The following is a 13,917-nucleotide window of genomic DNA, read 5'->3' on the forward strand; positions in this document are numbered from 1 at the left end:
ATATATTTTTCTGAGGTTTTCGCGGGTGTTTGTATGTAGGTCTTTGGTTGTTCGGGTTTTCTCCCGCGTAAAATTGGAAGTGTCTTGGCGACGTTTCGACGAAGTCCCATTCGAGATAGAAAAACGCCCATACAGCATGAACAAGCAAGATGATACCTCCCGCCTACCAGGCATTTGGAAACCCGCCCTTATTGACAAACGACTCCCTAACACAAAAAATGATACCAGACCCACACTCACAAAAACCACACAGGATGTCACCACCACACATCCACGCAAAAAACAAACCCAAAGCCACACCGATGATGAGGCACGACCACAAACCAGAAGCCAGACCACAGCTGCATCATTAGCCACTTTAAACCCCTCCAATCCATACATGAAGCAAACTGACACCCTCCATGAAGAGGAGGCACGACCACGAACGCGAAGCCAAAAAATAGCAAGGCAGCCCAAAATCTTAAACCCCTCTGCAACTCAGACTAACCTGAGCACAACCAAACAGAACACTCCCCCAGCCAATCAGAGCACAGCCAAGCCCCTAACCAATCAGAACACACCTCCACCCAATCAGAACACAGCCAAGCTCCCACCCAATCAGTTCATACCCCCACTGGCAGTTAAAAGGAAGAAACAGCTAAGACCACACATTGCTGCTCGAAGCACGAAGCTGAAAACACCAGCCTGAAGATGACGAATGGGACTTCGTCGAAACGTCGCCAAGACACTTCCAATTTTACGCGGGAGAAAACCCGAACCAACCAAAGACCCATATATATATATATATATATATATATATATATATATATATATATATATATATATATATATATAAAAGCCTTTTATCTTACATCCCAGAGCTCTTTATTTTTATCTGATTGACTTTATATATACGTAGGTCTTTGGTTATTCGGGTTTTCTCCCCCGTCAAATTAGACGTGTCTTGGCGACGTTTTGACGAAGTCCCATTCATCATCTTCAGGCTGGTGTTTTCGGCTTCTTGCTTCTAGGAGCAATGTGTGATCGTAGCTTTTTTATTGCTCCTAGAAGCAAGAAGCTGAAAACACCAGCGTGAAGATGACGAATGGGACTTCGTCGAAACGTCGCCAAGACACTTCCAATTTGACGCGGGAAAAAACCGAAATAACCAAAGACCTACATACAAACACCCGCAAAAACCTCAGAATATATATATATATATATATATACTGTATGTGTGTGTGTATATATATGTTTTCTGAGGTTTTCGCGGGTGTTTGTATGTAGGTCTTTGGTTATTTGGGTTTTCTCCCGCGTAAAGTTGGAAGTGTCTTGGCGACGTTTCGACAAAGTCCCATTCGTCATCTTCAGGCTGGTGTTTTCAGCTTCGTGCTTCGAGGAGCTGAATTTCGTGCTTCGAGGAGCTGAATTCCAATTTTACACGGGAGAAAACCCGAATAACCAAAGACCTACATATATATCTTCTTGCTGAAACTTGCTATATGTATTTTTAAATTGTGTTTGTTTTAAGCAAAATGATCATGCAAATTTGTGCATTATCCAAGAAAAAAAAGAAAGAAAAAAGTGACTTATGACTGTTTTTCACAGTTACGACCTTTGCAGATCAAAATTCAGATGTTTGGACACTAGTTCATACTTATGATGGTCACAGTGTCCCGGGGTCATATGATACCCTTTTGCGACCTTCTGACAAGCAGAGTCAATAGGGAAGACAGATTCACTTAATAACTTATTACTAACTTAACAACTGCAATGATTCACTTAACAACTGTGACAAGGGGCCAAACTCAACAAATATGTCACTTAACATAAATTTCAGGCTCAATTGTGGTCGTAAGTCAAGGGCTACCTGTATATATTAAATAACATTCATTTTCCTTTTTATTCAAATAATTTTATTAGAAATTACAAATTGAAAAAAACTAATTAGATTACAAAAATATAAAAACAAAAAGTATGAAAAAGTAAAATGGAACTTCACCCTTCATCACAACATGTATTAACAATTTTGGTAACTTATTCTGAAAAGCTCTGAGCCTCAGCATTTTAGAATACTGAAGCTAAGAGCCTTTAGCATTTTGACCCCTGGAATCCATCTCTTTTCCTAATTTCTTTCTCCTGTCTGGAGGAGAAAGACACTTGCGAAGCCAGCATTCTGAAAGTCTCTACTCGGATTTCAAATGGTGATCACATGATTGCAGGCACTTGACAACCAATCATAAATTTGAACAGACCTAAAATGTGATCATGTGTCTAGAGGGAGGGTGGTATGATGTTTTACCATAACCATCAGGACTACGAATGCTTGTTAAACAACTGTTTATAAGTCAAGGACTATCTGTATAAAGTTGTTTAAATGGGGCCATATATTTATCTTTCCAGTGTTGCAATATCAATTGTGTGTATGTGTGTGTATTAACATTATAATTGTAAGCCACTCAGAGTTACTTTGTGATAAGATGGGGACCAATACATTTTATAAATAAATAATCATGGAGAATCAATTTATGTTCTCCAGTTGTCAAATTCCATGTACTAGGTATAAAATTCAAATGAATATTATCCTTGGAAGATTTTAGCTTTTGTTGCAGTCACGTTTTTAAGTCTACTACTTTCTTCCCAAATATTTTTACAAATACATTGTAAAAATAAGCGCTTTAAAGAAGCATTGTTCTTATTACATTTCCAACAAAATGCTGTTTTAGACATGCTTTTTCTATACAAAGATAATGGAGTCCAATAAAGTCTAAATATTTTTTAAGCATGTTGCTGTGCTTTAATGGAATTAAACAGTACTAAATAAAATTGGTATACATCCTATATTTTCTTTTCCAGACTAATAAATATTTGCAGCTGAAATAGCTTTCTACAGTTATTTTCAACTGTTCTTAAAGCTGGTATTCATGACATCTATATTTCAAGGAGTGCAATCTTTTTTTGTATATATTATTATTTATTGTTTTATCATAGAGAGAAAAATACAAAACAGTAAAGCAAACAAAGCAAAAGCATACATTCAACCCTAACAATAACAAAAAAAGAAGAAAAATAGTGTACAAAAAAAGAAAAGAAAAAGTGGTTAATTAAATTTAACATTTAACATGTAGGATCCATCCTGGCTGGGTGCTGCAAGAAAAGAAAAAGCAATAAATTATCTTCCCTTTTTGTATGTATGTATGTACGTGTGTGTATAATATATAACCCTTATAGGAATCTTCAGTAAAGATTATTAGAATAACTAATTATCTGTTTTACCTTGATCAAATAAGCCAACCCTGTGTTCCTTCTCTGTTTTTAAGAAGCTTGATTTTTTTAACCTCTTTCAGATAAGATTCTAAAGCTTGAATTCTTTTCAGCTTTTTTTGTCTCTTAAGGAACCTTCCAAAACTATAACATATCTGATTTATAGATCCAGTAATTTTTTTGTCACTGTAAATTTTTTTCCAAATGATCTAGTTAAGATAATTAATCTATTAATTAAATTCATCAGACAGCCCAGTATAACTCTAGTAGCTTACATAATACAATAATAAACACACTATGAAATTACAGAAATAATCAAAAACCAAGGGGAAAAAAGAATTATTAAAAAAGTAGAATAACAAAAGTAGAAAGGTCAGTTGCCCATTCTAACCCAAAGCCCGGGGACAGAACAGAGCATGGGCCATGATAGAGAAGACCCATTTGGGTGATCCTACCCAATGGCATTGTTTAATTGATAGAATCTGGAGACAGTGACTCTTGACTGACTTTGTGTAACAACTATGGAAAAAAGTTAGTCTCTAAGATAAACAGGCCCTATGCTAGGAATAGGTTTATAGGTCATGATCAGAACTCTGAATTGCATTGGAAGCCCACTGGCAGCCAGTGCAGCTGTAAAAACAGAGGTGTCCCTTAATTGGGTGTTGTAATAGTTCAATTCTGAGGTGACTAAAGAATGAGTGAGTGTCTTAAGGACCTCCCAGTGTAGATACGGATGCAACTGCTGCACTAGATGAATTTGTGCAAAGGCCTTCTTGGCCAGAGCTGCCACCTGCTGCTCAAGTTGCACACCAATGCTGAAAAAAGTGCAGTCCCATTCAGGATTAAAGATGGAACCTCTCCAGACATGGGGGATCCAAACATTCCAAGCCACTCAGTCATGTCAGGATTGAACCTATGCCTGTTTTCCTCAATCTAGACTGATGCAGTTTCCAGACATTAGAACATCACCTGGCCAGCCCAGAGTTAAGATGGATAGCTGGGTATCATCAGCATATTGATGTTACTGAACCCTAAACCAGCAGATATTTCAACCACTCATCCTATATGGAAATTAAACAGGCGGAATGAAAGTGTCAAACTCTGAGGCAGCCCATTTAACAGGAATCTCTCAAATTCAATTTCTCTCCCTCTGACCCTGTTAACACTAACTGAACTGATTCACAAATAAATGAGAACCACCAGGCCATCATGTTCTCCATTCCCAATTCTTGAAGATGGTTTGATACTTGCTGGTATCAAAAATCTGGTGAGAAATCAAGTAGAGCCAGGACTGTTGGGCTACTTCCATGCCAGTTGCACAAGGGATCATGAACAAGTATGACCACCGGAATCTTGGTATTGTGCTGTGGTCTGAAACTGGACTGAAACAAAATCCATATCTTTCAGAGCCTTTTGATGCCTTTTTAGTAATTTATCCAAAAAGCAAAAGTTGTCAGACTGGATTAAAATTAGCCAGAACAATTGGGTTCAACAAAGCTTCTTGAGGAAGGGGCATACCACCACTCTCTTAAAGCAGTTACTACTGCACAGACCCAACTACATATCACCTCCTGGGTGATATTCTTTAGCTAGGAGGGATAAAGATACAATATAGAGGTGGCTGGTACATTGGTCTAAGATCATTAGAAGAATAGAGCATGTTTCAGTCACTTTTATATTACGTGTTCACTATATGTTAAAAAATACGCTTCATAGCAACCACTAAAAATCTTGTGACTGATTTCTCATAAAAAAGTAGGCTGATGAGGAACTATATCCAGAGACAGTAAGGATGGAGAAATAATTGCACTTTGCCACTCTTATTACCATGATGTAATCCATGCGGACTCTTACTCATGCCCATTTGCTCTTTGCTATCCTTCAAAGGCTATAAAAGAGGACAATATGATTAGCTACATATTCCCACAATTGTGTAAACACTAGGGAAAAAAATTCAAGGTCCTGACAAAAAAATATTCAAGGTGTACTCCCAACTGCAGTGCAACAACACAGTAACAGTAGAGCCATCAATAGCCGACACTGAACAGGAAGAACATATGGAAGAAAGAGAAGACACATAATACCAGTGCAAAGTGGCTGTAATACATAAGAGCAAACCATAACAATCTCCAAGAATAGGAAACAGTTATCATCAAAGTAACTGGCCTAGACATGATCCATATGTACTGACTAAAGAAACGACAGGCAGTACATGGAATACCTAGTAGCACAGATGAACCAGTTGATAGCAGCAGACTCTCACCCAGATTGGTTAACACAAGGAAGGACAGTGCTGATCATGAAAGCTGTGGCTGACATTGGGACATCGTACCACTGTCTGGAAAGGACTGGACTACAAAGACAGCACTGAATCTCTGATCATATCAGCAATGATCAGGCACTAAGCTATCAAATCTATGGAAGTGGTAATCTACTGACTAAAGGTGCAGACTGTACAGAGAGGCCTCAGAGATAGTCCAATGCATAGTGGTGATGCAGGGAGGAGCCAAGTGACAGCAATGTCAGGAAGGAGTATGAGAAGCAGGACCCAAAAGATCAATTATAGAAGATATACCCAAAGTAAAATAAACAGCACTGGAAAGATCATAGGAGAGAAAAAGACGCATAACATCAGTGTAAAGTGGCTATAAGATCTGAAAGCAAGCCACAGCAATCTCCCAGAACAGGGGAAGTAAAGTAAAAGCCAAAGTGGTTTCAGTGGTGATAGGAGCACTTGGATTCCTTAGCTAGAAGAGTGGCTTCAACAAATCCCAGGAACAATATCAGAGTTCTCTGTCCAGAGAACACAGTGCTAAGAACAGCGAATATACTACACAAACTCCCAAATCTCTAGTAGAGGATCATGATTGAGAAAGACACATACCACCCATAGGGGTAAGCAGGGATTTTGGGTTTTTTTAAAGAACTTTGCTTGAATAAAATGCCTGATAGTAGGTTTTAGTTTCATCAAAAGTTATATAGAATCCAAAGGACCTACTTGCTTTTACTATTTAAGTTAATTTATTTCATCTATCCAAAAATGGTGTGTATTTTCTAAATGTCTAGAGCTGGGATGATAACTGCTAATTAAGTCATCAATTATGGATCTATGGGCCACTAGAATAAAGCCACTGACTCAGACAGGAAACAAGGAAATAAAAGTAAATTCTTGAACTTAGAAAAATTGTTATTTCAGGATCTCCAGAAGCCTGTTAAATATTCCTGTAATAGGTTCTTTAAAAAGATATTCTATTTAAAATAGGTTTTTAAATAAAATCAGGTTTTCTTTAGTTTTCCTCTTTATAGAAATACATTTTCATATACACAGATCTACAGCTACTGAACTGTAGCTGATGCTACTACAGTGGTGCTTAAAAGTTTTTGAATCTTACTGAATTTTCTATATATTTGCATAAAAATGACCTAAAACTAGATAAAGAGAATCCAATTAAACAAATGATTCCAAAACATTATACTGTTTATTTATGTATTTAGGACAATGACCCAAAGCTACATATTTGTGTATGGCAAAAATATGTGAACCTTTGCTTTCGATAAAAGATGTGCTCCCCTTATACCAAGGCATTATAAGATGGTACTAACCCTTCATGTGATCTTGATTCTATTCCTCTGTTAATGCAGCCTAGGACTGAGTTGGCTTTTTTGGTAGCTGCCGCACACTGCTGGCTCATAGAAGTAGTTCTCAACATATGACCACAATTGAGCCCAAAATTTATGTTGCTAATCGAAACATTTGTTAAGTGAGTTTGCCCTATTTTACAAACTTGCCACAATTGTTAAGTAAATCACAGCAGTTGTTAAGGTATAACACTGTTGTTAAGTGAATCTGGCTTCCCCATTGACTTGGTCAGAAGGTTGCAAAAGGTAATCACGTGACCCCAGGACACCGCAGCTGTCATAAATATGAATCACTTGCCAAGCATCTGAATTTTGATCATACGACCATGGGGATGCCGCAACAGTTGTAAATGTGAAAAATGATCATAAGTCACTTTTTTCAGTACCATTGTAACTTTGAACAGTCACTAAACAAATGTTTGTAAGTCGAGGACTACCTGACCTGTATTTAAGTGATTATCCACTAGGACTCATATAGTTTTCCAAATATGTAGTTTTGGAACATTTTTTTCAAATAAATGAATAAGTATAATGTTTTTGACTCATTGTTTAATTTGGTACTTTTTATCTAGTTTTAGGATGTGTGGAGAAAAGATCACATTTTAGGTCATATTTATGCAGAATTACTGTAAAATTCATGAACTGTTAAGCACCACTGTGACCTTTCTACTTTAGTGATGGGGATTTTGTAATTCTTTTTTGATACCCACAGATTCCTATTCCCCACCCTCCAAAAGAGCAGGAAACTGCTGAAAGTGGCAATGCAATTTCTTGATAGATCTGAGAAAGAAAAAAATATTGACATGTAAGGCATTATTTAGACTGACTGAAATTAAAAAAATAAACCCTTTAGAAATCCCAATTCTGTTTGTTTAAATAATATTGTTCTATCAGTATTTTTATTCTCTGTATTACATGACTATTAACACTTTTAGATATAATCCGTAGGACCAAAAATTGCCTTCTCCTCTACATCTAATGGCTGCGAAGAAGCTAAAGGATGGGGAATGGTTGTCAGGAATGTTGTGAGTGATTTTTGAGGATTGTGTTCTTTAAATTTGCCTCAGTTACAATAAATTCTGATGGTCACTTTAAAAATAATGTATATTTTTGCCAGAATATATTTTGGAATAATCTCTGTAGAATTTAGAGAATTGTATGTTTATGCCTTTAGTTATTTCACCAGAATAACTAAAAGTTGGACTGAATCTGTTGACAAATCTGTTGTATTACATCATCCTGGGTAGATGTTGCGCATACCTTTTTTACAGCTGTCATCTATGAGACTGGCTCAACCTGTATAGTGAAAAGTGATTCAGTACCTGATAAATTATCATAGATATTAAATTGTACACAATGTTTTTATTTTGCTTTATGTTTTGTTGTAAATAAAATTCAATAAGATTTTTAAAAAACCTTGAGATGCTTATTGAATCTTAGGTATATTAATTAGGAAAATCTGTATTGTAAAGAACACATTAGAATAGATAGTACTGACTGTAAATTCAAGAAAGATAAAGTATGGGGACCCATAGAAAATGGGTTGCAACTTCTGCTCTTATTTTATGTGTAATATCTATGTAGTACAAATTCCTCCTTTCTCTTTTCCTTCCACTTCATCCCAAATAATAGCTAGCTTTAGACTCATAGCTGGTGTCAACTGTAAGTCTTATTATATCTTACTGCCTATTTGTGGAAATGCTTATTGTGTAAACAAAAATAGAAATTGACTATACAGCCACTGACTTACTGAAATATTTGGAAATAAGATGCTACTCTTTTATAAGCCATTACCAACAGCATGAATTTGGGTGGAAATGAAACTGTCATTTTAGTAGAAGGAAGTTCTTCGTTACACAGAAGTCTAATGCTATCTTTCTTTGCTCATTGTTGATGTATCTGGGTTGGGAGTAACTGTGAGGCTGGTCCCTCCGTAGGAGTACAATCACGCAGTGTGATTGTAGTTGGACAGGAAGGAGGTTCAGTATGAGACACCAAATTGTTGTGATGTCTATTTTTTAACTCTGAGGGAATACTTCTCATCATCCTTTGGATCATTGCATACTGTTTGGCGTCTTAACAGCTGTTACAAGTAAAGGTTAAACAATGGAAAAAGTTGGCTTCCCATTCTCTCTTGTTACTGGCAATTGCCAAGAAGCAGAATCCAGGTATTTGTATTATCTTATTTTATGTGTGTATAATTAATTGGTTGTAAACTTCCAAGATAAAAGGGTAAAATTAGTTTTTTGGGTGCACACATTTTTACAAATAACTTCTTTTAAATATATCTGATGTGAAAAAGGGCTTTACTTGCTCTACTTTCAAAGACAGCTTTGTGTGGCATAAAAATATGGAAGTTAGGCCTCTATTTCTGTATTCTGATATGGCATTGGTCTTACTTTGGCTTCACTTTAGACATCTTTCTATATTTATATCACAGACTTCACTGAACCAACGTGAGACTAGAGGGGTAAAAAAAATAGGCACAAAATGTGTACTGTGGCTTCACCAGATATTTGCTTGTTTGAGGTCATTTAGACATCAGTTCTAGTTAAAAAGAATGTTTTTTCTAAATTTTACAGATGAAAGTTCCTATCATCTTTTAAAAAATTAATATAGAGCAATAGTAGCCTAAAAATTTCAATTATCGTTCAAGAATAGTTTGTGTATGTTCAGTATTATTGAATACATGTCCCATACATTAAAAACTAGACACTTAATTTTTATAACTGTTTACCAAAGAGTAACAGATGAACATAGAAAGTACTTTTTTTTTAAAAGCAGGAGCTGGTGCTGTACTTTTGATTTTTGTAAGCAATTTATTTATACCTTTTAATTCCACTAATGAAGTGTCCAATAGAAAAATTCTAACTATTGCTTTCTTATTAGTTGCATGTTTCACGATAAATGAAATTAAACATATAAAATAAAGAATGCAAGGCTACGAATATATAAGAATATAGGGGGTACCTTGCTCAATAGTAGTAACTGTGAGAGGGATCTTGGAGTCCTAGTGGACAATCACTTAAATATGAGCCAGCAGTGTGCTGCAGCTGCCAAAAAAGCCAACACAGTGCTGGGCTGCATTAACAGAGGGATAGGATCAAGATCACGTGAAGTATTAATACTACTTTATTTTTACACTTTGGTAAGGCCATACTTGGAATACTGCCTCCAGTTTTGGTCACTACAATATAGAAAATGTTGAGACTCTAGAAAGAGTACAGAGAAGAGCAACAAAGATGATTAGGGGACTGGAGGCTAAAACATATAAGGAACGGTTGCTGGAAATGGGGAATGTCTCTAATGAAGAGAAAGACGAGGGGTGACATGATAGCAGTGTTCCAATATCTCAGGGGCTGCCACAAAGAAGAGGGAGTCAAGCTATTCTCCAAAGCGCCTGAAGGCAGGACAAGAAGCAATGGATGGAAACTAATCAAGGAGAGAAGCAACCTAGAACTAAGGAGAAACTTCCTGACAGTTAGAACAATTAACCAATGGAACAATCTGCCTCCAGAAGCGGTGAATGCTCCAACACTGGAAGTTTTTAAGAAAAAACTGGACAGCCATTTGTCCGAAATGGTGTAAGGTTTCCTGCCTGAGCAGGGGGTTGGACTCGATGACCTCCAAGGTCCCGTCCAACATTATTATTATTATTATTATTATTATTATTATTATTATTATTGATCATCGCACAGTCAGCCAGATGTTCAGACTGGATTTGGCATTTTGTCTACCTATCGAGTCCTTACCCAGGACCTGGGATAGGCAGATGTGGATGTTTGATGGTATTACAGGTATCGTCGCAGGATGGAAGCAGTTCCTAGTAAGGCCGCCTTTTGCAATTGACTAATAGCGAATTTGTCAATGCCAATGGTGTTCAAGTGGTGCTCCAGTTGTTTTGGGATTGCACCCAAGGCACCTACGACTATTGGTACTTCCCTTGCTTGCTTTTGCCACAGTCTTTCTATTTCTATTTCTAGGTCTTTGTATTTCGTTATCTTCTCCAGTTCTTTCTCATCTATTCTGCTGTCTCCAGGCACTGCCACGTCCACTATCCAGACTTTTTTGTCTTTCTTATCGACAATTGTTAAGTCTGGGGTGTTATGTTGCAGGTGCTTGTCTGTTTGATGATGATGATGATGATTATACCTGAACTTTGGAGCAGTTTCTTTTATTTAATTTCTTGGGCTGAATTAAAGAAAAATACCAGTTTTCTTTTACAGTAGTAGAAGAAAATGGACATTTATCTCATATGTAAACATGATAATATACAATTGTGCAATCATTAATTTTTCTATATAATCATATGTATGAGAATAATGCTCTTGCATCTGCATATATTGAGGGGTTATTTTTCTGATATTCTAGTTCTTTTGATAATCCCTAAAGCTGTAAGGTACAAAATCAGATTCTTTTGATGCAACTTGAAAATGAAGGAGTTACCATGTCAGAATTTTGCTGCTACAGTTAATAAAATAATTAGGTTCTTATATGCAGAGAGCATGGTTGTGATGTGATTTTTGAAAGAAAATTATATCATAGAAGTTTTTGATTTTGCTTGAGGAGTTTATATCCGTAATTTTCATGTTAGCAATCCTTCTAATAAAGATTTCCAATTAAATATACAAGTTTTTATTTCATTTTATTTAGTAGATTTAGGTGGCTGCCCATCTCAGATACACAATTCTAGGGTGGTAACAATATTAAAAATGATAAAAACGTATACACATAGCAGCCATTAAAAAATTATAAAAGCAACAATCATCCACCTCATTCAGCATCACCAACTTCTGAGTTTGCCTAGGGAATGGGTGGGATTAACCTATGAACTTTTATAAAGGTTCTATGGAGTTCTTTTATGACTTTGGCTCTCTTGAATGCTTTTTTGCAGAATTCAGAATTGTGTGTGTGTGTTACAATTTTCTTTTTTTAAATACTTTTGTCATTTCTCATTTTGATGACACCTGTACAGTACAGTCCTGGATGCTAAAATTTAATACAAAGTGAACTGATATTACCAGAAAAAGATTAGGTATATTTTTATACGCCCTCATAAATGCCCACATATGTATATTGTATTATTGGTTGTTTGATTAAATTTCTAGGCTGCCCATCTCTTTACCAAGTGACTCTGCACCATTACTGGAATTCCCTTACAATTATTCTTCATTATTTAGTAATTAATAGAAATAGCATAGAAAAGTAAGCATTTCCATCAGAATCAAATATTACTTTTATTATCCAACTCAGTTGGCATTATCTAATTTGTGGGCTGGAGGATAAATAATTGGTAAATTGTATTGTTTCCATGAGACAATATATATGAATACCCTTCCAGTCAGAGCCCTGAATTAAACACTATTGTAATCTAAGTGTCCTGACTTCTAAGGATCAAAGCTATTTATCTAAGAAAATGTTTATCTAAACCTGAATCTTAGAGCAGTGGTGGCGAAAATCCGCCGCCGTGTGCAAAAAAAAAAAGTTTCAATCAGTCAATTTCAACTTCTCGTGGGGAAAAAAAAGATCTTGCAAAGTTGGAATTGATTGATTGAACTTTTTAGTCCCACCTGGTCTGCCGTTACCACTGCAGCTTCGCCCACCCAATGGGCCACACCCACCCAATGGGCCACACCTACCTGGCACTTGATGATGCATAAATGGGTTTTGGGTTGCAGTTTGGGCACTCGGTCTCTAAAAGGTTCGCCATCACTGTCTTAGAGCAGTGTTTCCCAAACTTGACAATTTTAAGGCATGTGGACTTCAACTCCTAGAATTCCACAGCCAGCGTTGCTGGCTGTGGAATTCTGGGAGTTGAAGTCCTCATGCCTTAAAATTGTCAAGTTTGGGAAACACTGTCTTAGAGGATACAATGCAGGTTGGGCAGTATTGAGCAATGCCTTCAATCCATTTGTGGGAGAGATTGAAACAGGAACTGGTTTCAAGGAATATTTATCTCTTAGATCCCTAATACAAGCTTCATTCACTCATTCTAAATGACATTGCCTCTAATCCTTAAAAGCTATTTTTTTCTAATTTTCTCTTACTTTCAAATCCTGTCATACTCAACATTTTGTGGAAGGACAAAGAGTAGGTTCAGTCTGCTATAGAATCTGCTTGCGTTAAAAAAGTGCATATAAATATTTTCCTGTATTCCAAGTATTCTCCTTTGTATGTAAGAACCAGCTTAACTGTTCGGTACTTATCTGCTGCCATGCCACAAAATTGTTTAGTATTCAGGGACACCAACATTTCTATCTGACATGGAGCAGGATTATATTCTCTGAGTCTGGAGAACTTGAGTAGAAAAAAGGCAAAATATGTAGGGACATTTTTAAACATGTCTTTTTCCTTTCTTTCTGTGTGTATATATTTCTGTGTGCGCGCATGTATGTGCACGCGCAGACACACATGTGCCTTCAAATCAGTTCTGATTCCTAAGGACTACAAACATTTTCTTTGCAATGTTCTCAGAAGGATTGGTTGCTTCCTAGGATTGAGAGAAAGTGCCTGGGCCCAAATCACTTAGTCGGCTTTATATTTAAGCCAGGATTATAACTCATAGTCTACTAATTTGTAGCCTGATGTCTTAACTATCACCACAAACTGGTTCTTCCTTGCTGTCCTATACAGTGTTAAAAAAATACTCATTTTGAGGTTAACTGTATGAAGGAAGAAGTTTCTGTAAAACTAGAAGGAACTATATTATTTTTTCCATATTATCTTGTTGGAACAAACCCTTATAGTACAGAGAGAACAATTCTTTAATTGTGGTGCTGTGCTTACCGCCCCTGATTCTGTTCTGTCCAAACAGACTGTTAACTGGTTATGCACTTGAACATGCAATTTCTTCAGTCTCTCCTTTTTTTTCAGATGAGATTCCTAAGCTGTCAGAAAAAACTTGAATTCTGTGGACCGTTTTGTGGTTAATTTCATTTTAATTTACAAACTAATATCTATGTTTATATCTGGAGAATCCTCAGAGGGTACAAAAAAGCCTCACTGCCTTTTTGAGATGATCCTGTTGCCAGAGAT

At 36.5% G+C, this 13,917-nt stretch overlaps 1 protein-coding gene across 12 annotated transcripts in view; it reads left to right on the forward strand.

Annotated features, from left to right (window-relative positions):
• NT5C2 (5'-nucleotidase, cytosolic II) overlaps nt 1-13,917 on the forward strand; it is a 66,822-nt gene that overhangs the window by 12,064 nt on the left and 40,841 nt on the right. The gene's annotated exons all lie outside the window — the stretch shown is intronic.

This window comes from Crotalus tigris, unplaced genomic scaffold (genome assembly GCF_016545835.1).
Source record: "Crotalus tigris isolate CLP2741 ecotype Arizona unplaced genomic scaffold, ASM1654583v1 scf7180000019328.220996217465:2438092, whole genome shotgun sequence".
NCBI classification, from domain to species: Eukaryota; Metazoa; Chordata; class Lepidosauria; order Squamata; family Viperidae; genus Crotalus; species Crotalus tigris.